This window comes from Pleurodeles waltl, chromosome 1_2, assembly GCF_031143425.1.
Source record: "Pleurodeles waltl isolate 20211129_DDA chromosome 1_2, aPleWal1.hap1.20221129, whole genome shotgun sequence".
In the NCBI taxonomy this organism is placed as follows: Eukaryota; Metazoa; Chordata; class Amphibia; order Caudata; family Salamandridae; genus Pleurodeles; species Pleurodeles waltl.
The window spans coordinates 553128439-553152564 of record NC_090437.1 but is presented as its reverse complement, the minus strand read 5'-3'; positions in this window follow the sequence as shown (position 1 = coordinate 553152564).

The window sequence follows — 24126 nt, the reverse complement described above, 5'->3', positions numbered from 1 at the left end:
GTGATGACCAACACTGGTCGGCGCAGATTGGGAAGAGTCTCACAGTACTCAGGCAGAGGTCAACAGCGATAGGGAGGAAAATTTCCAATTCCTTGGAAGGGGAGATATCACCCGCCATTACTGTTTATAAAGCAGCGGCAGTTGCAGCTTCAATCTATGGCGCTGAGCTTTGGGGATACACTAACTCTAGGTGTTTGACTACGGTAGAAAACCATTTCATACGGAATTTCTTGCAGCTACCGATGAGTACCCCTCTCACCCCCCTTAGATTTGACCTAGCCTTAAACGAGATCCATAACGAAATTGCACTAAGACCACTCATGTATTGGGTTCGTCTTTGGACTTCGGAGTACTTGTCTACCCTCCATTTAGCATTAGATGAGTTTCTCGTAGGTGACTGTGCATTAAAGATCCCTTGGTTTAGACACATCAGAGATATGTGTAAACTCCTCAAGATGGAGGAGGTGTGGAGTACTCCTCATAATTTGACCAAGGAAGTAAAAGAGCGTGTAAAAAGGTGCTACTGGGAGAATATCTTGGTTCAAATCTGGTCTAAAAAGTAAGGCAGTCGGACCCTACAGTTCCTAGACCATAAATGTAACCCCAACTTTGAGGCCTATATGGACAATGTAAATCCTCCCTATACTAAAACACTTTTCATCAAATTCAGATTAGGGACCATCCCGCTCAAGACATTTACAGCACGATGGAGAGCGGAGGATAGTAACTCAATATTCTGTCATTATTGTCAAAAGACAATAGAGTCACTCGCGCATTTTATGGTTTTTTGTCCTAGATATTTGGTACCTAGGAAGAAGTGGATTGCTCCGTTATGTAGGTCAGTGGGGATTAGGGAATGGAATACAGCATTACGCTTTTTGACAACAGACACAAATGACAAAATAGTTTTTCCAGTTGCAAGATTCCTGCAAAGTGCATGGGCTATAAGAACCAGAGAATTGTTATAATTGCGTGTTTTAACATATTGGTCTTAGATTATATTTATTCAGCACAACAAGTTTTAACTGTTTGGAGTTAAGATATAATGGCATAATAATTGTATATTTAATATTTTAGGATTTTTAGACTTTAAGAACAATTGTTGTTTTGCACTGCTTTCAATAACTATGTGATCTTATAACTTATTTAGCTTGCTCAATAATGATATGGTGTTCTATTGTTTACTTTTAGCCGAAATAAAGTTACTATTTGATTTTGATTTTTGGAATTTAGTATTGCAATTAATGAAAGTTGTGATTTTATATATGTCACTTCCATTGAAGCTAAATTCTAAAGTCCTGTGCAATGCTAAATTACACACATTACAGTGACCACACCTGTAAAAGCCATTAACTTTTTCGGGAAGCCATGTGAATTTATTTTCCCTTAAGGGAGGCAAAAAGCTTTTACATACATAATTTTTAATGGTTTTTCCTCTTTTATTAATCATTTTTGGCCTTTTAGGTAGTATTGCTGCAAGCGTGCAGTCTGTAATACATTCCAATGTTCGCATAAGATGCAATGTATGTCCTGAGTATTCTGGCTATAAGCCGTACAGAAATTGACAGTTGTGCGTGGCGAACTGTCCCAAGATTTGACATGTTTATTCAGTAGGGTAGTTCTACATGTTTGATTGATCTTGTTCCTTGCTGCCCCTATAATGCGTTTGGAATAACCTCTTTGTAGAAATCTTTTTTCCAAAACATCTAATTCCACATCACATGTGTTTGGTTCACTACAATTCCTTTTAAGTCTAGTCATTTCCCCGAAGGGAATGGCTGAAATCTGATTTTTGGGATGAGCACTTTCAGCATGCAATATTGCATTGCAGGCTGTCCGTTTACGATAAATTGTGGTATGGATCATATTATTTTTGATGAATATATTTAGATCCAAAAAGCAAATGCAGTTTTTGCTATATTCGTAAGTCATGTTTATATTATACATGTTCAAATTAATGTAGTCATAGAAGTCCACCAATAATTGTTCAGCCCCTATCCAAATCATAATCACATCATCAATGCATCTCCCCCAAAAAAAGATGTTTTCAATCAAATGGGTGGGACCTTCTTTCCAAATATGTATTGCCTCAAATAGACCCATATACAAATTTGCATAAGATGGTGAAAACCGTGAGCCCATACCTACTCCTTGTGCTTGTTTAAACCACTGGCCCTCATGCATGAAAACATTGTTATCTAATGTAAATTCTATCATGTATAATAACATTTCTGTATGTTCATAATGTGATGCCGATCTTCCAGATAGAAAGTGCCGTACCGCTTGTAGGACCTTGTCTTTAGGTATACAAGTATATAAAGAGGATACATCTAATGTAACCCAGATCATTTCTAGTGTCCATGTTATGTCCTCTAATTTTGTAAGGACATCTTTTGTATCCTGTAAATATGAAGGTATGTTCTTAACAATGGGTTGTAAATAGCTATCAACAAAGTCAGAAAGCCTTTCAGTAGGTGCTCCTATCCCTGATATAATAGGTCTACCAGGTGGTGATGTCTTACTCTTATGTAATTTAGGCAAAATGTATATACATGGTGATGTGGGATATGGGTTGAATATATATTTGAATTCTAAATCAGAAATCAAACCCTTTTCCCGCCAAAGTAGTAACACTTTTGCCAGATTATTGACAATTTTTTCTATAGGATTGGTTTGTAATCTTATATAAGCGACACTATCCATTAATTGTCTATCAATTTCCCTGACATAATCCATTCTGTTTAAGATGACAATATTGCCTCCCTTATCAGCCTCCTTGATGACTATATCTTGATTATCACCCAGTTCTTTCAGAGCTAATATCTGTTTGGAGGTTATATTATATGATTTACAGAAGTAACCCCCTTTAATCTGGTTCTCCAATTTGTAAAGATTTTCTTTAACCATTTTTCCAAAAATGTCTATTACATTATTACTTGGTAAATTGGGAATAAACAAAGATTCCTGGTGACCTCAAGAAGAAGAAGGACTGAAGAACCAACCCCAGCAGTGAAGACTCCTGAAGTCAACTGACTTGGCCCCAGCCCTATCGGCCTGTCTGCAGTTTCAAACTTTCTTCTTCAAAAAGGCGACACATTCTGCAGGACCAGTGACTTCTACAAAGCCCTAGAGGACTACGTGCCCACCAGAGGACCAAGCACCACTGAGGATAGCGGTCCTGTCCCCAAGAAACATCCAAGAAGCACTCCAGATCCGTCCTGGATTCACAACCACTGCCCACTCTGCACCTGATACCTTCTCGCCAACACAACCATGCCTGCAGCCTAAATCAGGAGGACCCCACTGACTTTGACCAGATCCAGCGAAGATTCCTGATGCCTAAATGTACCCCTGCGCCCATAGCCCCCTGGCCTTGGAGAATCCGACCGACAGTCCAGCAACATCCAGCGGGCACCTATCCTACTTGCCCAGCCTTTGGGTTTCTACAAACAACTCCCTACACCCAGCCTGCAGCATCTTTGTGACCCCCGGGGTTCTCCATTAAAAGCATTGGGCGCCCAATGCTGCGTTTGCACCCTGCACGGGGCTGCCCTTGTGCCGCTGAATGTATGTATTTGGTGCTGACCTATGGTCTCCGCGGTGCTCATGTAAACCTCCCAGGCCTGTGCCCTGAAGTTGCGGGTACTTACCTGCAACCTGTTTCTTTCTGAGTGCCTCAAGTCTCCATAGGATTCCATTAAAAACCCAACACCAACTTTGACCTCTGCACCCAGCCGGTCCTGCATTGCTGGTGGTGCGCTTTTGAGGTCAACTTGAACCTTGACCTGTGGGCATCCTAACCCCTAAAGTCTGGGATTGTAAGTCAAGTACTTACTTATAAACTGTGCTAACACTTGTCCTTCCGTAGGGCAGTATTGGTCCCTATACGACATTGCAGTGTCTACTTTTAAAATTCAAAAGTGCTACTTACTTGTAAACTGTTCTATCTGCAAAACCGAAACAAAGTGCATTTTATATATAATCTTGATACAAACTTACAACTGTACTTACCTGCAGCAAAGATTCTTTTGGTTCTAGAGATAAAGTAACCAAGTATATTTGTGCTATGTAAAAACATTGGCCTAGAGTTAGTCCTTCAATGTGTGACTTATTTCTTGACTGTATGTATACAACAAATGGTACTCTTTGATAAGCCTAACTGCTCAACCACACTACCACACGAGAAAGCCTTGGTATTATCTACTTTAGCCTCTGTTTAGACTCTCGAGATCCACAGGGCTCTGTGCAAACTATACCTCATTGTGCTATAGTGTATATAGAATCAGCTAATTACACATCAGTCATGGAATCAACACATTTGACCTCTCACCAATGATGGTAAATATAAAAAATACTGAAATCTCAAAGATGAGTTGTCCATCACTCAGAATGGAGTTATACTGCAAGGGTCGAGAATCCTGATTCCGGAGAGTCTGCAACAGAAGGTAATTGAAGTGGCCCACGAAGGACATTGTCATATCATTGCCACAAAAAGAGCTCTCAGTGACCATGTTTGGTTTTTGTGCTTAAATGTAAGAGCTGAAAATTAACTCAAGGCTGTCATATTTGCAACTGCCTTTCTACCAGTGTTACTCAGCATACTCTGAACGTGTTAGAACTCCCCAAGCATGTATGGGAGAGAATAGCCATTGACTTCTTTGGTCCACTTGATAATGGACATCATCTGCGCCAAGCAAGGGCAAACACAAACTCTGCTTCCAGCAAGTGGGAAATGTCAAACTGCTCCTGCTTGCTGGATCCTGAGTTTTCATCAGTTTCACTGCACACTGCCACATCAGACAGGGAAACAGATGAAACAGTTGGTTCTGCAATGCATTTCTAGCAGCTCTCTGCATTTGGAAGCATAGCTGGCTTCTGCAGGAGCCGGAGAGCCAGCTGGGACCACAGGAGCCTTCAGGCTCCCCCAGGATCCCCATCAAAGCATACTGGGCAAAGGCACACAGGCACTAGTTGCCCGGCCCCTGGTGATGGGGTGGGTATGAGCTTTTGGATGGTAAAAGAATTTTAGGTTTTAGGGTGGAATGGGTTTTTGGGAGATAAGAGAATTTCAGGGTGGGTTTGACTGTGCACAGTGGCAGGTGGTAGCAAGGCCTGGTCTTTGGCCCGGCCCTGCAGCCAAGTCCTTATAACCACCCAGCCCCTCGTGGCCTTTGGCCATGCACAGCGGAGGTTGGACACAGGGCCTGTCTCTGTCAGTAGATCTGTGAGTCTATGAGTGGGTCTGAGTGGGTGCATGAGTTGCTGAGTGGGTGTGTGAGTGGGCACATGCATCTCTGAGTGCATGTATGAGTGAATAAATGTGTGCATGAATGAGTCAGTGACTGTTTTAAAAAAAATATATTTTGCATATCCTCGAACATCCATGAATATTTGAGGATATTTGAGGACAGCCATGAATATTGCACATGGTGAAGGAAAATAATTTTAAACCTATAATTAGACCCTAAAACACCCCTATATCATACCCTTAGGGTCAGGGTACCACCACCCGGACCCTTTATCCCACTTATCAGTTTTATTTTCAGCCCTGGGGAACCTCTCCAATAACATCAAATGGCGGGCGCATCTTTCTAGTCAGATATGGTCAGCCATTTACAGCACTTCTATTTGCATGTGCATTCGGGAAAATTCATACATTTTCATAATTTATTTGCAAAGGATCTGCGCCCCTAGATATACAAATGTATTTCCTCCAAATAAGCAAATGTGTAATCTGCCTACTGAAAGCTAGCTTTCTGGAAAATCTGGTGTCATTCTGCTCAGTGGTTCCGGCTGTAGTTGTGTCTCAAAGTCCTTACCATGGAAAAATCAACATTTTTTACCCCCTTTTCCCCTGCTTGACAGATCACCCCATAATTTTCCATGCTCAACAAGAATCACCTGGCCATTTTTTTGGAAACTTTCACGAAGATTTGTCAAACGGTGCCAAAGATATAGGCAAGTAAAAAAACTCTTATTCTATGGAAACATGGTCCTAACTACCTAGTGGCGACCGTCATATGTATATATATGTGAAAGGTTTATACTCACTTGCCTTGTGAAATACTTACATTTCTGTGGTAAAGACTTTCGTTGCAAAGGCAGAATTGTTGTGATAAATTTTGTTGTATAAGCATTTTGTGGTAAAGGCAGTTTCATTATAACGCTTGCTCTCATCTCATAAGATGCCATATTGTTGATGTACTAAGAAGAAACCACTCTTAACTTACCCAACTTATCTTTCCAATCATTATTATCTCTCTTGTCTATGTTGTATCGTCTATCTCTCTCCACTGCTCTGCTACTCATGTCTTCTCTGTAATATCTCCTCAGTAGTTGCTCTATGTCTTATCTTGTTCATTTTCTCTTTCCTTTGTGTTTTCATCTCTTCTGTCCTTCCCACACATTCTGTCTGTGCACTGCATATATATTTTCTTTTTTTTTAGGAAAACTCTATATCTGGGCAAGTGTAATGGCCATTTCAATTGAAAATGTGTTGGCTGTAATGGCTGTGTGCTACCACACCATGAATACTCCACTCTACACCACTCCACTGCACTCTGCACCACTTCACACCACTGCACTATACTCTGCACCACTCCACTTTACATCACTCCACACTAAGACACTCCGCACCACTCCACTCTGTGCCACTGAACTCTATGCCACTTTACGCTATGCATCTCTACTTTACCATGTACCACTCTATTCTATGCAGTTAGATCTATTTTCTTAGTGCACAAATCCCTCCTCATGTCCAAATTGGATGTGAGGATGCATATTGCACTAAGATATAGTGCTGAATGCAACAGAATATGAATAGCAGCGTGAGAAATTCGTGTTTTCCCCCAACGTGCTCCCTGCATTTAGCACTAGTCTCAGCACAAAGTGAATTCTTCCATCCAAAGAGAATACAAGGGTGCCATTTTGCACTAAGAAAATAGTGCTTAATGCAAAACAAGATGAGCAGCAGCATGAACAGCCACTCAAAATCGCTCAATGAGTTGTTTCTGCTTTAATTCCGCCCCAATTTGCTCTTACTTGCATGAGCAGGCGTTATTGAGTTGTTATTGGTAATTTTGTATCAAAGAAGGCCCAGTTCCTAGTGTGAATCACGGACTTGCAATCACCAGCTTCACAACTGTGCAATAAGAATGTTCGTGGCTGACCTTGCTGCCTAATTCAAGAGTGGTGCCCCAAGGCGAGTCTCACCAGCAAAACCAAGAGCTGTGCCAACAGTAAATGTCCCCACTGAAGTGAAGCAGTGTGCCCAATGTGGTTGTCGCAATATAAGCTAAGATGTGTGCAAATGGCTGCCACCACTGCCACAATTACAAAGCATGCTCTGTGGCTGCCAGCATGCTGCTGCCCTTTTACGTGGTGGTCCATCTGCTGCTCAATGCCAAATAACCAAGAAGTGGGTCTTATTCCTGGTGTGGACCAGTATCGCTCATGATTTGCGGCTGCCGTTGTGGCTACCCATCATAGTGCAGAGATTGAGAGTCGTGCCTGCAACCACAATGTCTCATGACAGAAAGGGAGAGATTGGAGAAGCATGCTGTTCAAAGAACATGAAGACATGCGTCGTGATAAGACTGTATGAAGGGGACTGTATTGAACTGAGTAAGACCAATAGTGGTTGGAAAGGATATGGCTTTAGGCTAGAGCTACTAACGGTGAAAAGGGAAGCCTCATTCCAGATTTGGTATCCACTGAACATCCTGTGATTCTGGGCGTCACTAAATGTCCATGTGCCTAAAAAAAAATTATGTGACCATGTGTAATGCAACTGGTGCTCACGTAAAGCACTCCAATACCGTTGGGTCGATTCTGCACTATATAAAAACTGCAAAAAAATAAATAAATAAAACTGTCACTGTTCATCATCACTCCCTCTGAGATTCAAATGATGAAGGGGTTGTACTTATCCCAGCTTGCAGAACCAGACAAGAATCGATTCCAGTACATCAGAGGCAAACAACTTCAGCCTCCAAGGCTGAGGGAGGGCCTATAGCCCTTGCTCACTTCACAGCTCCCCGATAGAGGTCTGACACATGCTCTCTAATAGAAAGGAAATGTATTCAGAGTGACAAACTATGCAGAGTGTGTCACCTGACCTTGTTCAGTTACTACGGTTCACTTAATGCTAAGTTTTCAATGGGCGTAGGAGAACAATGTGTGCTGATTGGAATGTTGCAGGCACTAAAGGCACTGAACCAAAGGAATGTAAACGGCGATTTTAAATAATAGAATTATGAAAGCATTTCTCTACTTGTGGATAATCAATGATATGCCACAATTCATGACTTAACTAAATACTTTGTTCTTGAAGAGTTAGTTTATATGTATAGTGCTTTGAAGTGTTTTTGAGCACCTTCATTGATATTTCTGTGACTTACATTTTAGTCCTGGCTTGACAGCATAGCCGTTGTCACACTTTGCGCCATCAAAAGAAAAAGCACATTAGGAAGTGTAACTGAGATAGGGCTTTAGCTCCGTCCCTGTTGTTTACTTTGAGTGCAGTACTTCAGTGGGTAGACGATGTATGTTACTGCTGAAAAAGAGTGTTTGTTGCACTCCTATTGGCTCCTTATGTGTGTTCCCTTTCTTAACATTACTGCCCCTTTGAAATGTAATGAGATGACAGTGGACAATAGGAATACCCCTGCATTATGCTGTGAAAATATTAACTGAGAATTTTGCTTTGTGAGCCGACATTAGTATGAGCTGTAGAAGTAGTGAATAGAATTTCTCAATAAGGGCTTTTCCTTCTTCCAAATGACTGTTGAGTCCAGCGTGATGGTCAGTTGTGCCTGAGCCTGTTTGTGTTTTTTCTTCCTCATTTGCATTTCTGATTTGCAGAAAATGTATCCATCCTTTCTGTCTGAAGGACTGATGGATGTGCTTGTTGCTGCAATCATAGCCCGTGGTCTCATGTCCCAAAAGCCTCATGCCAATTCTCCCACCTTCACCAACCCACAGCCTCAATTTGCACTATGAAACTGCACCAATTACTCCATAACTATCTCCTCTGTCCCGCACCAGCCAACCAACAACTTAAGCTTACTCTCCCTTTCATTATCAGCCCCTGCAGTGCACAACTTCTAAGCAGGCTAACTGATCACAGATGCTGGTCTACATTGTAGCTTACAAAGCAGCAACAACAGGTCTGGCCACAGGTGATTCCCTACCCCTTCCTTCACAGCAACTGTTTTGAAGGCCAAGAGGGATCACTTGCGGGGTCAACAATTAGGTCTACACCGTATTTCCATGTTCTTCAACCATACTCCACCTTTAGCCTACAGTCCCATCTCAATTCTCACATCAGCCCAAAGCCTCAGTTGTGGTGGTGCACCCCATCTCTTTTGCCTGCTCCCCCTCCTGCAGCCTTCAGGTTTTTTCATCACACATCACCACTCCTTCCTGGTTCTGGTCTGGGGTAGGTGGATGTCTTACCTACTTGTTCTGGAGGGGGCATCATGCCTGTGCTCTTTATCCTGGGGAGTCTGGGGTAGGTGGGTGTCTTACCCACTGGTTCTGGAGGGGGCATCATGCCCTGTGCTCTTGATCCTGGGGAGTCTGGTCGGTAATAGGTGAGCAAGGTGCCCATGTGAGTTCAGGATAAGTGGTGACCCTGTCTAGGTATAAGGTGAGGAGTGTAAGCTGAGTGAATGCAGGGTGATTGATCCCATGATACGGTAAGTAACTCACTAAGGCCCTCATTACAACCCTGGCGGTTGGAAGTCAGTGTTCCGCCCACCATATTATGACAACACCATCCGCCACCTTTTCCGGGGCAGTACCAATGACATCAAAAGCCTGGCAGAGACAGACCTCAGAAGAGAAAGGACTCACCATTGGAGACACAGGAAACAACCACGCCACCATGGAGCCCGAGCTGCATGCCTTCCCCATGATTTCCAACGTGCTGCTCCACCACCAACACCAACGCCGGCGAAGATGACGAGGGTGAGTACAACCGCCTAGCACACAAGGGAGGGAGGGAGGAAAATGACAGTGGCACACACACACACAACACACACCCTCCAACACCATACACACAATCAGCTGCATTACTAAAACATTTTTAGCTCATACCTCGAATGAATAATGCAAGGAAAAAAACAATTTGGAAAAAGTGAATGTAATGAGAGCAACACATCAAGATAAATAAGTGAGGCAAGATAATAGATATATACATATGTACACAAAACGGGGCACAGCCCAGTCCACAATGTATGTAGTCCACATGGCCACAGGCCAAAGTTCAAGGCCACACATGGCACCTGCCTCAACACGGAGAGAACACTGCAGAGGCATCAGTTGGGAAATAGGCAGGCACCTCAGGGTCAGGGGACGGGAGGGCACCTCAGCTGGCAGATGTAACAAGACCACTGGTTCTGGAGGGGGCAGCATGCCCTGTGGCTGGTACTGGGGAGTGCAAGGCCACAGTCTCTTGAGTGGATGATTTACCCACTTGCTCTGGAGGGGGTAACATGCTCTGTGCTTGGTCCTGGGGAGTGCAAGGCCACAGTCTCTCGAGTAGGTGACTTGCCCACTTGCTCTGGAGGGGGCAACATGCCCTGTGCTTGGTCCTGGGGAGTGCAAGGCCACAGTCTCTCGAGTGGGTGACTTGCCCACTTCCTCTGGAGGGAGCAACATGCCCTGTGCTTGGACCTGGGGAGTGCAAGGCCACAGTCTCTCAATTGGGTGACTTGCCCACTTGCTTTGGAGGGGGCAAAATGCCCTGTGCTTGGTCCTGGGGAGTGCAAGGCCACAGTCTCTCGAGTGGGTGACTTGCCCACTTGCTCTGGAGGGAGCAACATGCCCTGTGCTTGGTCCAGGGGAGTGCAAGGCCACAGTCTCTTGAGTGGGTGACTTGCCCACTGGTACTGAATGGGGCATCGTGCCCTGTGCTTTTGTTCCTGGGGAGTCTGGGGTAGGTGAATGTCTTACCCACTTGTTCTGGAGGGGGCATTGTGTCTGTGCTCTTTATCCTGGAGAGTCTGTGGTAGGTGGGTGTCTTACCCACTGGTTCTGGAGGGGACATTGTGCCCTGTGCTCTTGATCCTGGAGAGTCTGCGGTAGGTGGATGTCTTACCCACTGGTTCTGGAGGGGGCATCGTGCCCTGTGCTCTTGATCCTGGGGAGTCTGGGGTATTTGGCTGTCTTACCCACTGGTTCTGGAGGGGGCATTGTGCCCTGTGCTCATGATCCTGGGGAGTCTGGGGTAGGTGGGTGTCTTACCCACTGGTTCTGGAGGGGGCATTGTGCCCTGTGCTCTTGATCCTGGGGAGACTGGGGTAGGTGGGTGTCTTACCCACTGGTTCTGGATGGGGCGTTGTGCCCTTTGCTCTTCATCCTGGGGGGTGCAAGGTCACGGTCTCTCAGGTGGGTGTCATACCCACTGGATGTGCAGGGGGCAGGCCGCACTGCAGCCCATGGAGGCAGGAATATATACTGTCCGCCGGTGGTGACGGCTGCTCACTGGAGGTGGTGGTGGTGGTGCTGCTGCTGGTGGGGGGAGGTTCCTGCTCATCCCCTGCAACCTCTAACGGCTACTCACTTGAGGTGGTGGTGCTGCTGGTGATGGGGGGAGGCTCCGGCTTGTCCTCTGCAACCTCTAACGGCAAACTCACTGAAGATGGTGGTGCTGGTGGTGGTAGGGGGGAGGCTCCTGCCCATCCCCTGCAACCTCGGATGGCTGCACACCCATGGTTGGTGGTGGGGGCTCCGTCACAGTTCCTGCCCCAGGCCCCTTGCTCTTCCTGCCTGATGGTACTGGCTCCTTAGTCTTCCTGGCAGCTGGGGCAGGCTCCTTTCCCTTCTTAGCGGCAGGTGGGGCAGGCTCCTTTCCCTTCTTAGTGGCAGCTGGCGAGGGCTCCTTTCCCTTCTTAGCAGCAGCTGGGGCAGGCTCCTTTGTCTTCCTGGCAGCTGAGACAGGCTCCTTTCCTTTCTTGGCAGCAGCTGGGGCAGGCTGCTTTGTCTTCCTGGCAGCAGCTGGGGCAGGCTCCTTTGTCTTTCTGGCAGCTGGGACAGGCTCCTTTCCCTTCTTAGCAGCAGCTGGGGCAGGCTCCTTTGTCTTCCTGGCAGCAGCTGGGGCAGGCTCCTTTGTCTTCCTGGCAGCTTGGGCAGGCTCCTTTCCCTAGAGGCTGCCTGGTGCAGGCTTCTTCACCCTCAGGACATGTGCCCTGCATCCTTTTCCACCATGAGTGGGCCGGTGGACAGGGTAGCTGAGGTGCTTGGCTGGGTTCTTCCCACCCTGGCCAGACATGCAGGAGGGGGGAGGGGTAGGGAAGAGGTCAATGGTGGATAGGAACAGTTTTTTAGGGACACTGGGGCAGGAAGAGGGGGAAGGTTTGGGAGTGGAGGAAGAGGGAGTGGTTGTTGGAGGTGTCTGCTGATTTTGGGTGCAGGTGCATGGGCTGTATGCTGTTGTAAGGTGGATGGCAGGCACAGTGGGAGAGGGCACAGAGGACATGTGCATGGCTGTTGTGGAGGTGTCTGCCAGTGAGATGTGTGTTCTGCTTGGTGTAGTGGTGATGCTGGTAGTGGATAATGATATAGTGCATGCAGGTGTGAGTGCAGATGGAACTGGGAGGGAGGTGGAGGAGGAGGGGCAGACAGTGGACATTGTGGATGTTGGTATGTCTGCATCTGGATGGTGTTTGTGTGAGTGCCTGTGGGATGAAATGTGGTGCTTGTGTCTGCCTGTACCACTCTTCTGTGTTGTCTTGTGTGCATGCTCGTCTGCCTGTGTGCGTGGGATAGTTTGTGGTTGAGGAGAATGGGATTGGGAAGAGAAAGTTGGAGGGGGGACGGTGGAAACAGGGACACTGGCTGCCATCAAAGAGGAGGCCAGAGCATGGATCGATCTCTGTTGGGCAACCAAGCCAGTGTGAATGCCCTCCAGGAATGCATTAGTGTGTTGCATCTAGGCTGCCAGCCCCTGGATGGCATTCACAATGGTTGACTGCCCTACAGAGATGGATCTCAGAAGGTCAATAGCCTCCTCACTCAGGGCAGCAGGGCTCACTGGGGCAGGGCCTGAGGTGCCTGGGGTGAAGCAGATGCCCACCCTCCTGGGTGAGCGGGCACGGGCAACTTGATGAGTGGCTGCTGGGAGGACGGTGCTGGTACGGGGGTGGTGGCTGTACCTGTAGCTGGGGTGGTCACAGATGTGGCCGCCACCACCACCAGGGAGCTTCCATTGGAGGAGGTATCTGTGTCAGAACTGTCCCCTCCAGTCTCTGCCATGGTGCTCCCCTCGCCCTCCATCCCACTGGTGCCCTCAGCGTCGGTGGACCCTGCCTCCTGGGTCCTGTGGGATGCAGCTCCCTCCGTCGCCAGTGCCTCTGCTCCTCCGGCAGATGATGCTATTGTACATAAGGACAGGATGACAAAACAATAAGGGGGGGACAGACAAAAAATACACTTGGTCAATGGCTGTACCAACACCACCGTTGGCGTACATAGCACCCTCACACACAGGGAACAGCCCTACGCACAATGCATTGCACTACGAGTGATATTGCTAGCCACCAAGGCATGGGGAGGGGCACACAACGGCAAATGCAGCACACCTGGGACCCACGCAGTCCTGACCAGTAGTGGATGCCTATGAGCTAGGTAGCAGGATTATCCCTTCAAAACCCTAACCACAAGGGGACCTATGCTGCAATGTCAGGCCTGGCCTAGGGGCACCCACTGACACACATCCACCACCCGGATACCACCCTACCATGCACAAGTTGCAATGATGGGCACTGTACTCACCCTCCAGCTCTGGATAGGCCACCGCCAGTATGCGGCCATCAGGGGGCTCAGGGTTTGACAGGCACCCCTTCCTCGTTGGGAGGCCATCTCCAGCTGGGCCTCCGCCGTCTTCCGTGCCCAGCATCTCAGGTCCTCCCACCGTTTGCGACAGTGGGTGCTCTGCCTGCCATAGACCTCCAGGGTCTGCACGTCCTTGGCGATGGCACGCCATCTACACTTCTTTGATGGGCGCTGATCTGCAGAGGAAATACACACAGGAAAATAGTATTAGTCAAACAGTCCTGCCTGTTACACTTATGGCCCACCATACCCCTTCACATCACAATTTACACACACATGGCCCAGCACACAACCAATACGCCGCCCAGAGGACATCCACCCACCCCCTTACATGAGGCAACTCCATACATTCATGCCACATGCATCGTGCCCGCAGTGTACTCACTTGTTGGTCTTGAGGCCCATATAGCAGTCCGTACTGGGGTACTAAGTGAAGGCTGGGGCCCTTTCCCCAGTCACACAGCCCATGGTAGGTTCCGGACACAGGTCACATCAGCACATGCAGTGTAGGCCCTCTCCTGTTGAAGATCAGGTAGCAAGTGAGGGATCAGAAAGAAAATGGTGGTCACATACACGGTGGTGCATACTGTCATCACCGGCGTAGATCACATAGGGCCCAATGTTAGCCAATGAGGAGTTGCACGGTGTAGGAAAGTACCATCTTCCTTGGCATGTTACCCCCATTTTTACCTGTATGTCAGTATGTTTTTGCCTGTCTCACTGGGATCCTGCTGGTCAGGACCCCAGTGCTCATAGTTTATGGCATAATGTGTGTGTCTGTTTAGTGCTTAACTGTGTCACTGAGGCTCTGCTAATCAGAACCTCAGTGCTTATGCTCTCTCTGCTTCTAAATTTGTCAGTGTAGGCTAGTGACTTCCTTTACCAATTTCAATTGGCACACTGGAATAACGCCACTGGCCTGGAGGGGGCTCCATGCGCACTGCTTGGTCCTGGGGAGTGCAAGGCCACAGTCTCTCAAGTGGGTGGTTTGCCCACTGCTTGGTCGGGGGAGTGCAAAGCCACAGTCTCTCAAGTGGGTGGTTTGCTCACTGCCTGGTCCTGGGGAATGCAAAGCCACAGTCTCTCAAGTGGGTGGTTTGCCCACTGCTTGGCCCTTGGGAGTGCAAAGCCACAGTCTCACAAGTGGGTGGTTTTCCCACTGCTTGGTCCTGGGGAGTGCAAAGCCACAGTTTCACAAGTGAGTGGTTTGCCCACTGCTTGGTCCTGGGTAGTGCAAGGCCACAGTCTCTCAAGTGGGTGACAGTTGTCCACTGGTTCGGGAGGGGACTTTGTGCCCAGTGTGCTTCATCCTGGCAAGGAAGGGCTGAGTGGATGGCTTCTTTCACTGGTTCTGGAGGGGGTCTTGTGCCTACTGTGCTTCATCCTGGCGAGGAGGGGCTGAATGGATGGCATCTTCCACTGGTTCTGGAGGGGGCATGGTGCCCAGTGTGCTTCATCCTGGCAAGGAGGGGCTGAGTGGATGGCTTCTTCCACTGGTTCTGGAGGGGGCCTTGTGCCCAGTGTGCTTCATCCTGGCAAGGAGGGGCTGAGTGGATGCCATCTTCCACTGGTTCTGGAGGGGGCATGGTGCCCAGTGTTCTTCATCCTGGCAAGGAGGGGCTGAGTGGATGGCTTCTTCTACTGGTTCTGGAGGGGGCATGGTGCCCAGTGTGCTTCATCCTGTCAAGGAGGGGCTGAGTGGATGGCATCTTCCACTGGTTCTGGAGGGGGCATGGTGCCCAGTGTGCTTCATCCTGGCAAGGAGGGGCTGACTGGATGGCTTCTTCCACTGGTTCTGGAGGGGGCCTTGTGCCCAGTGTGATTCATCCTGGCAAGGAGGGACTGAGTGGATGGCATATTCCACTGGTTCTTGAGGGGGCCTTGTGCCCAATGTGCTTCATCCTGGCAAGGAGGGGCTGAGTTGGTGGTATCTTCAACTGGTTCTGGAGGGGGCATGGTACCCTGTGTGCTTCATCCTGGCAAGGAGGGGCTGAGTGGATAGCTTCTTCCACTGGTTCTGGAGGGGCTTGGTGCCCAGTGTGCTTCATCCTGGATGGTGCAAGGTCACAGTCTCTCACCTGTGTGCCACACCAACAGGTGTTGCAGGGTCCAGGATGCACTGCAGCCCATGTAGTCACCACTACACACTGCTCTCCGGTGGTGACGGCTGCTCAGTGGATGCCAGTTGCACTGCAGGTGGCGGTGCAGGCAGTGGTGGTGGTAGGCTCCTGGTCATCACCTGCAGCCTCTGACGGCTACCCCTGGGGCTGCTGCTGCTGGCAGTGGTGCTGCTAGCGGCGGGAAAGGTGGCGGTGCTGGTCGCGGTGGTGGTAGCCTCCAGGCCTTCACCTGCAGTCTAGGACAGCTGAAGTGCCATGCCTGGTGTTCTGTGCCCCTTCCTGCCCTTAGCAGATGGTGGTGCCTCCTTGCTTCTGCCAGCTGGAGTCTTTGTCTTGCCCTTGCCCTTGCTGGCTGGTTGTGCCTCCTTCCCCTTGCTGGCTGGTGTCCCCTTCTTGCCCTTGCCAGGTGGCAGACCCTTATTGGCCTTGGCAGGTGGTGCTGGCACACTGGCTGGGCTGACGGGTGCCTCCTTGGAGCCTCTCACAGCTGCAGAAACCACAGTGGCCATGGACTGAGTGGCTGATATGCTGGGCTGGGTTCTGGCCACTCTGTCCAGAGGTGAAGGACGGGGGTAGGGGTAGGGAATAGGTCAAGGGTGGAGAGGAAAATCTTCTTAGGGACACTGGGGTGGGAAGAGGGTGAAGATTTGGGTGTGGAGGAAGAGGGAGTGGTTGTAGGAGGTGTCAGTCTGCTGTATTTAGGTGCATGTCCAGGGGCTGGATGCTGTTGTGAGGTGGATGGCTGTTGGGTGTGTGTGTACTTGTGTTTGTGTACTTTGGGAGGAGGGGTCATAGACCCAGTGGGAGAGGACACAGGGGACGTGTGCATGGATGTGGGGTTGGTGACTGCCATTGAGGGGCGTGTAGTGATAGACATTCTGGTGATGGAGGTAGTGGATGAGGATGAAGTGCATGCAGGTGTGAGTGGAGACGCTACTGGGAGGGAGGTGGACAACGAGGAGGAGGGGGACACAGTAGAGGCAGTGGATGTTGGTGTGTCTGCATGTGGATGGTGCTTGTGTGAGTGCCTGTGATATGAAGTGTGATGCTTGTGTTTGCCTGAGCCACTTCTGTGTTTTGATTTGGGTGATTGCTGGTCTGAAGGTGTGCTTGGGATAGGCTGGGTTGAGGGAATTGAGACTGGGTAGAGGAAGTTGGAGTGGGGAGGCTGGAGACAGGGACAATGGCTGCCATCAGTGCAGATGCCAGAGCCAGGAATGCTCTATGTTGGGCCGCCACACCAGAGTGAATGCCCTCCAGGTATGCATTTGTTTGTTGCAAATGCCCTGCTACACGCCGGAAGGCATTCAGTATGGTTGACTGCCCAACAGAGAGGGATCTCAAGAGGTCAATAGCCTCCTCACTGAGGGCAGTAGGGCTTACTGGGGCAGGGCCTGAGGTGCCTGGAGCGAAGGAGATGCCCTCGTGGGTCAGTGGGCACGGGAAGCACACTGAGGGGCTGCTGGGAGGGCAGTGCTGGTATGGGGGTGGTGGCTGTACCTGTTGTTGGGGTGGGTACAGAGGTGTCCACCACTGCCAGGGAGCTTCCATCAGAGAAGTAGTCGCTGTTGGTAGTGTCCCCTCCTGTCTCCATTGTGGTGCTCCCCTCGACCTCCGTCCCACTGGTGCCCTCACCGTCGGTGGATTCGGCCTCCAGGCCCATGTGGGATGCAGCTCCCTCCATCGCCGGTGCCTTTGCTCCTCTCTCAGATGATGCTAATGCACACTTGGACAGGGTGACAAAACAAAAAAGGGGGGGAGAGACAGAAGATACACTTGGTTAATGCCAGCAACAACACTACAGTTGGCGTACACAACATACAGGGAACAGCCCTATGCACTAGGCTGTGCACTACCAGTTACAATGCTAGTCACCAGGCCATGGGGTACAATGCCTAACACCATTCGCTGCACACCTGAAACCTACAGGACCCTGCCCAGTAGTAGATGCCCACTAACACTATTGGGGTTGGAGTGCATCTGAGCTTGCACATCACTGAACTTACCCTGCCATGTTTGCCCTGGCCTAGGGGCACCCACAGCCCACATCCCCACCCAGATAAAACCTTAACACGTGCAAAGTCAAGAATCTGAATCTGTACTCACCCTCTTGTGGCTGCTCTGATGCCATCAAGTGCCCATCCAACTCTGGATAGGTCACCGCCAGGATGCAGAACATCAGGGGGGTCAGGGTACCACGGGCACCCCTTCTTCGTTGGGAGGCCAGCCCTAGCTGGGCCTCCGTCATCTTCCTTGCCCAGCTGCACAGGTCCTCCCACCGTTTGCGGCAGTGGGTGCTTCACCTGGCAAAGACCCCCCAGGGTCCGCACCTCCTTGGTGGATACTTTTTTTTATGATGGGCGCTGACCTGCAGAAAAAATACAGCAGAAAAGGGATTAGTCATGGCCCATGCATCCTGCACACAGTGTACTCACCTGTTTGTCTGGAGGACCATAGAGGAAAGTGTACTGGGGTAGAACCCCATCCACTAGTCTCGCCAACTCCTCCAAAGTGAAGGCAGGGGCCCTTTCCCCAGACACTCGAGCCATTGTCTCTTCCAGGCACAGGTCACAGCAGCACTTGCAGTGTAGGTCCGCTCCTGTTGAAGGTCAGGTTGTAAGTGAGTGCACAGATAGAAAATGGCAGTCACGTCCGCGGCGGTGCGTACCATCATCGCTGGCGTACATCGCCATTGGCTCCTGGAACCCATAGGGCCCAATGATAACCAATGCGATGTTGCGCGGCGGTTGTCGACTGCCGACCAGAACGGCGCACAACGCCAGCAAAATTACCTCATTTCCACTTGTCTCTCCTTACAGGTCAGGCAGCCACCATTTCAGGGGGGCACATGCCATGGCACCTAACTGTGTCACAGCAGACATTGGCACATCAACTGAGTCACGAGTTCACATACTGTTTCTGTACAGGAAGAAATGCATATTAATATTGACATGTGTGTGAATCTGACTTTCTGCTCACCATTTTTCACCATAGAGTTCAACCGCTTAGGATGAATAGGAAACGGAGACATCCCCCTGTGTACAGACCCCTGGTGGACCTGGCGACAATGGAGGACAGGCACATTATCCTGACCTACAGGCTTGATAGGGCCACAATCCAAGAACTGTGTGCCCAATTGGAGCCAGACCTGATTTCAGAAATCTACCACCCCACAGGTATCCCCCCTCTAGTGCAGGTCCTGCAGTGCTCCATTTCCTGGCAAGTGGTTCCTTCCAAGTGACAGTGGCCATGGCATCAGGGATGTATCCGCCAATGATCTCAAACGTGCTGACCAGAGTGTTGTCTGCCCTGCTGAAACACATGCGCAGCTACATCGTATTACCCCAGGTGGAGGATTTGGCCACAGTGAAGGTTGACTTTTATGCAGTGGGACATATCCCCAGCATCATTGGTGCCATTGATGGTACACATGTTGCATTTGTCCCCCCCTGGAGGAATGAACAAGCGTTCAGAAATAGGAAAAGCTTTCCCTCTCTGAATGTGCAGATGGTGTGTTCGGCGGACCAGTACATCTCCCATGTGAATGCCAAGTATCCTGGCTCTCTGCATGATGTCTTTATCTTGAGGAATAGCAGCATTCCATATGTGATGTCAACTCCAGGGGCACCTGGTGTGGCTTATAGGTGAGCCCACAGCCCCCACCCAGTTGATGTAAGTATATGGATGTGGGTTTGGCCCTAAGGGTGAGTATGTGGCTAACAGGTATCCCTCGAGTATTTGCAGGTGACTCTGGTTACCCCATCCTCTCATGGCTACTGACCCCAGTGAGGAATCCCAGGACAAGGGCAGAGGAATGTTACAATGAGGCACATGGGCGAACAAGGAGGATCATTGAGAGAACCTTTGGCCTCCTGAAGGCCAGATTCCGGTGCCTCTATCTGACAGGTGGATCCCTGTACTACTCACCCGAGAAGGTGTGCCAGATCATCGTTGCATGTTGCACAGCCTGGACTTGAGACGCCAGGTGCCTTTTCTGCATGAGGATGAGCCTGGGGATGGTCGTGTGGCAGCAGTGGAGCCTGTGGACATTGACAAAGAGGAGGCAGACGACGAAGATGTGGACATCAGAAGTACACTAATTCAACAGTACTTCCAGTGACACACAGGAAATACACTGTAACTTCACCTTCCATTGCAGTTTTGTGTTTGACATTGAACATGGCAGCTTGATTTCCCTATTTCTATGGCCACTTACTGTACCCTTTGGCATCTCTATTTTCAGATCTCTGCACCCTACTCTGGCTCCTTGTGTGTTTACTGCTGCCAACTACTGGTCATACCTATGTAAATATTACAGTATATTTCAATTGCAATGTTTACATTTTGTTAAACTAATACCTATGTCAAACAATTGACAGACTCCATACTTGAATTTCTTCCAAGGGTGTTTATTTATGTGCTAATAAATGGAGGGGGTATTGCAATGGGCTGGGTTGCTGATTGAGGAAAGTCCAGGGTAGAGTCCAGTCTATTTGTATCACAGGTGCATTGTCCAAGGGGGCATAGGATGGGGAGAAATGGCAGTTCAAGGTGGGCAGGGTGACAGAGTGGGCAGAAGGGTGACTATCAGGAGAGTCTTATTTCCTGGCGGGGGTCTTGGCAATGTTCTCTGGCTTCTGCCTGGATCGCAGGGACCATTTGCATGTTGATTCTCCTTCTGCATGGGGTAGGGTGCTGGTGGCCTGTTGTTCCTGTGGCGGGCCTCCTGCCCACTAGCAGCAGCGGAGGTGGAGGGCTGTTCATCGGTGTGGCTAGTGTCAGGGATGTTGGTGTGCCACTGCCTCCCTCATGGTGTTGGCCATGTCTTCCAGCACCCCTGCAATGGTGACCAGGGTGATGTGGATGTCCCTCAGGTCCTCCCTGATCCCCAGGTACTGTCCCTCCTGCAGCCGCTGGGTCTCCTGCAGCTTGGCCAGTATCTGGCCAATGGTCTCCTGGGAATGGTGGTATGCTCCCAGGATGTTGGTGAGTGCCTCATGGAGAGTCGGTTCCCTGGGCCTGCCCGTCCCTTGTGGCACAGCAATCCTACCAGCTTCCCTGTTGCCTGTGCCTCTGTCCCCTGACCGTGTGTCCACTGCCACTGACCCCAGGTCCCTGATTGTAATGTGTTTGTGGGGTTGCCCGGGGACCCTGTAGTGGTGGACACACTGTTGACTGATGTATCCTGGGGACAGTGGTATGGGTCGACTGGGTGGGTGCTGTGCTGGTGTTTCCTGATGGGGGAGACTCTGTGGTGGGTTGGGACTGTGACTGGGTCACCGACTGTCCAGAGGTCCCTGATGGGCCAGGTTGGTCATCGTGATGGCACCTCCTCTCCGGTGATGTTGAGTCCTGTGGGGATGTAAATGCAGTGTTATTGTATCTGCGAGTGCCATCTTGTGCATGGATATGTTTCCCTCTATGGTTGTTATTAGCAAAGGCACCTTTGGCTTGTGTGAGTTGTGCTTGGTTTGGCTAAGTGCTTGTCACTAGTGTGCATGCTGTGGTGATGGGTGTCCATGCAGGTCTGTGATGGGGATCCATGCATTGTTGTTGCATGCAGGGTTTGGTTTTGGGATGGGTGTGTTGTGATGGTGGGGTATATGTGACGTGGTGGGGTGATGGTGGTGAGGGTAGGGGTTGTTGTTTGTGATGGCATGCAGGGAGGGTGGTGATAAAGTAGTAAAGATTTGACTTACCAGAGTCCAGTCCTCCTGCTACTCCTGTAAGACCCTCAGGAAGCATGATTGCCAAGACTTGCTCGTCCCATGTTGTTAGTTGTGGGGGAGGATGTGGGGGTCCGCGGCCAGTCCTCTGAACTGTGATGTGGTGTCTTGCAACCACGGAACACACCTTCCCCCGTAGGTCGTTCCGCCTCTTCCTTATATCATACCTTGTTCTTGGATGCTGCCCCACGGCGTTGACCCTGTCCACGACTCTCGTCCATAGCTCCATCTTCTTAGCAAAAGATATTTGCTGCATCTGTGATCCGAATAGCTGTGGCTCTACCCAGATGATTTCTTCCACCATGACCCTTAACTCCTCTTCAGAGAACCTGGGGTGTCTTTGTGGTGCCACGGGTGTAGTGTGAGTGGTGTGTGTGAGGGTGTGTGGGGTAATGTGTTGGGGTGTGAGCTGTGAAGTGCGTGGATGGTGTATGGGTGATGGTGTTTTGTGGCTCAGATTCAGTGGGTGCTCCTGGCTTGTCTCTCTCTCACTTGCCAAAATGTTTGGGTCATAAAGGGTTTTGGGAAGTGTGGGTGTGTGTTTTATAGTGTTGTGGGTGTGTGGGTGTGGTGTGTGTATGTGTGTCATGTGTGTGTAGTTTGAATTGTCCAATGTGGTGCTGTTTTGTTAGTGTGTGTGTATTTTGAGCTCAGCAGTGTGTACCGCCAATGGTTTACCACGGTCGAATGTCCGCTGCAGTGATTCGTGGGTCATGATGCTGTGGAAGTATTTCTGTTGGCGTAACGGTGTGGGTTTTGGTACCGCCAGTTTATCACTGGCCTTTGGGCTGGCGGACTTGTGTGTGTGTTTGTATAGTGGCGGATTGCTATGTGTGGGTCATAATACCCGTAGTGGTATATCGCTGTGGTCACGGTATGTTGGCCGCAGTCAGCATGGCGCTAAGCGGCACTTACTGCCAATGTTGTAATGAGGGTCTGAGTATTGTGTTTACCTGTGTATAAATACTATAAGTGGTATTGCAGGAGCTTTTTCATGTCTCCTAGACCAGCCAAAGCTGCTCTGCTATAGCTACCTCTCTAAGCTTAAGCTGCTATAACACTACTACTTCACTAATAAGGTAAAACTGGACCTGGTATAAGGTGTAAGTACCAAAGATACCCACTACAAACTAGGCCAGCCTCCTACACATGGCGTTTCCCCAACCGCCTCTCACAACAACGCACAACGTCAGCAGAATTACCTCACTTCCACCTGTCCCTCCACACAATACAGGCATTGGCCATTTCAGGGGGGCAGGCCAAGAATATTTGCTGCGTCACTGTGAAATCTGGACATACTGGACAATTGACACTTATCCATTACAAGTTAACAACATGCAAAGTTTTGTTGTAGCCCTATTGTTCAGTCTGTGACCGGCTCCTCACTCTTTTGCCTCATAGATTGCTAACGCTGCGGATGAATAGGAGATGGAGACGTACCCCCATGTACAGACCCCTGGTGGACTCGGCAACAATGGAGGACAGGCACATCATCCTCACCCATAGACTGGACAGGGCCACAATCACAGAGCTGTGTGCCTAATTGGAGCCTGACCTGATATCTGCTATCCATCACCCCACTGGGTGGGATCCCCCTCTTGTGCAAGTTCTATCAGTGCTCCATTTCCTGGCAACTGGTTCTTTCCAAGTGACAGTGGGCTTGGCAGCAGGAATGTCACAGCCATTGTTCTCAATAGTGCTGACCAGAGTGTTGTCTGCCCTGATTAAACACATGTGCAGCTACATTGTATTCCCCCAGGTTGAGGATTTGGCCACAGTGAATGCCGAGTTCTAAGCAATGGGACATATCCCCAGCAAAATTGGGGTGATTGATGGAACACATATTACATTTGTACCCCTGTCAAAATGAACAGGTGTTCAGAAATCGTAAGAGTTTCCACTCTATGAATGTAGAGATGGTGTGTTTGGCAGACCAGTACATCTCCCACGTCAATGCTAAGTATCCAGAGTCAGTGCATTATGCCTTTGTCCTGAGGAATAGCAGCATCCCAAATGTGATGGCCCAACTACAGAGGCACATGATGTGGCTAATAGGTGAGCCCTGGTCCCCACCCAGTAGATGTTGGTGTATAGTTATGGAGTGGGCCATATGGGATAGTGTGTGGCTAAATGTTGTCCCTCAATATTGCAGGTGACTCTGGTTACCACAACCTATCATGGCTGCTGACCCCTGTGAGGGATGCCAGGACAAGGGTTGAAGAACATTATAATGAGGTCCATGGGCGAACCAGAAGGATAATAGAAATGACCTTTGGCCTCCTGAAGGCCATGTTCAGGTGCCTTCATCTAACAGGCCTGTGCTACTCACCTAAGAAGGTCTGCCAGATAACAGTGGCATGCTGCATGTTGCACAAGCTTGCCCTGAGACGCCATGTGCCTTTTCTGCAGGAGGAAGAGGCTGGAGATGCCCATGTGGCAGCAGT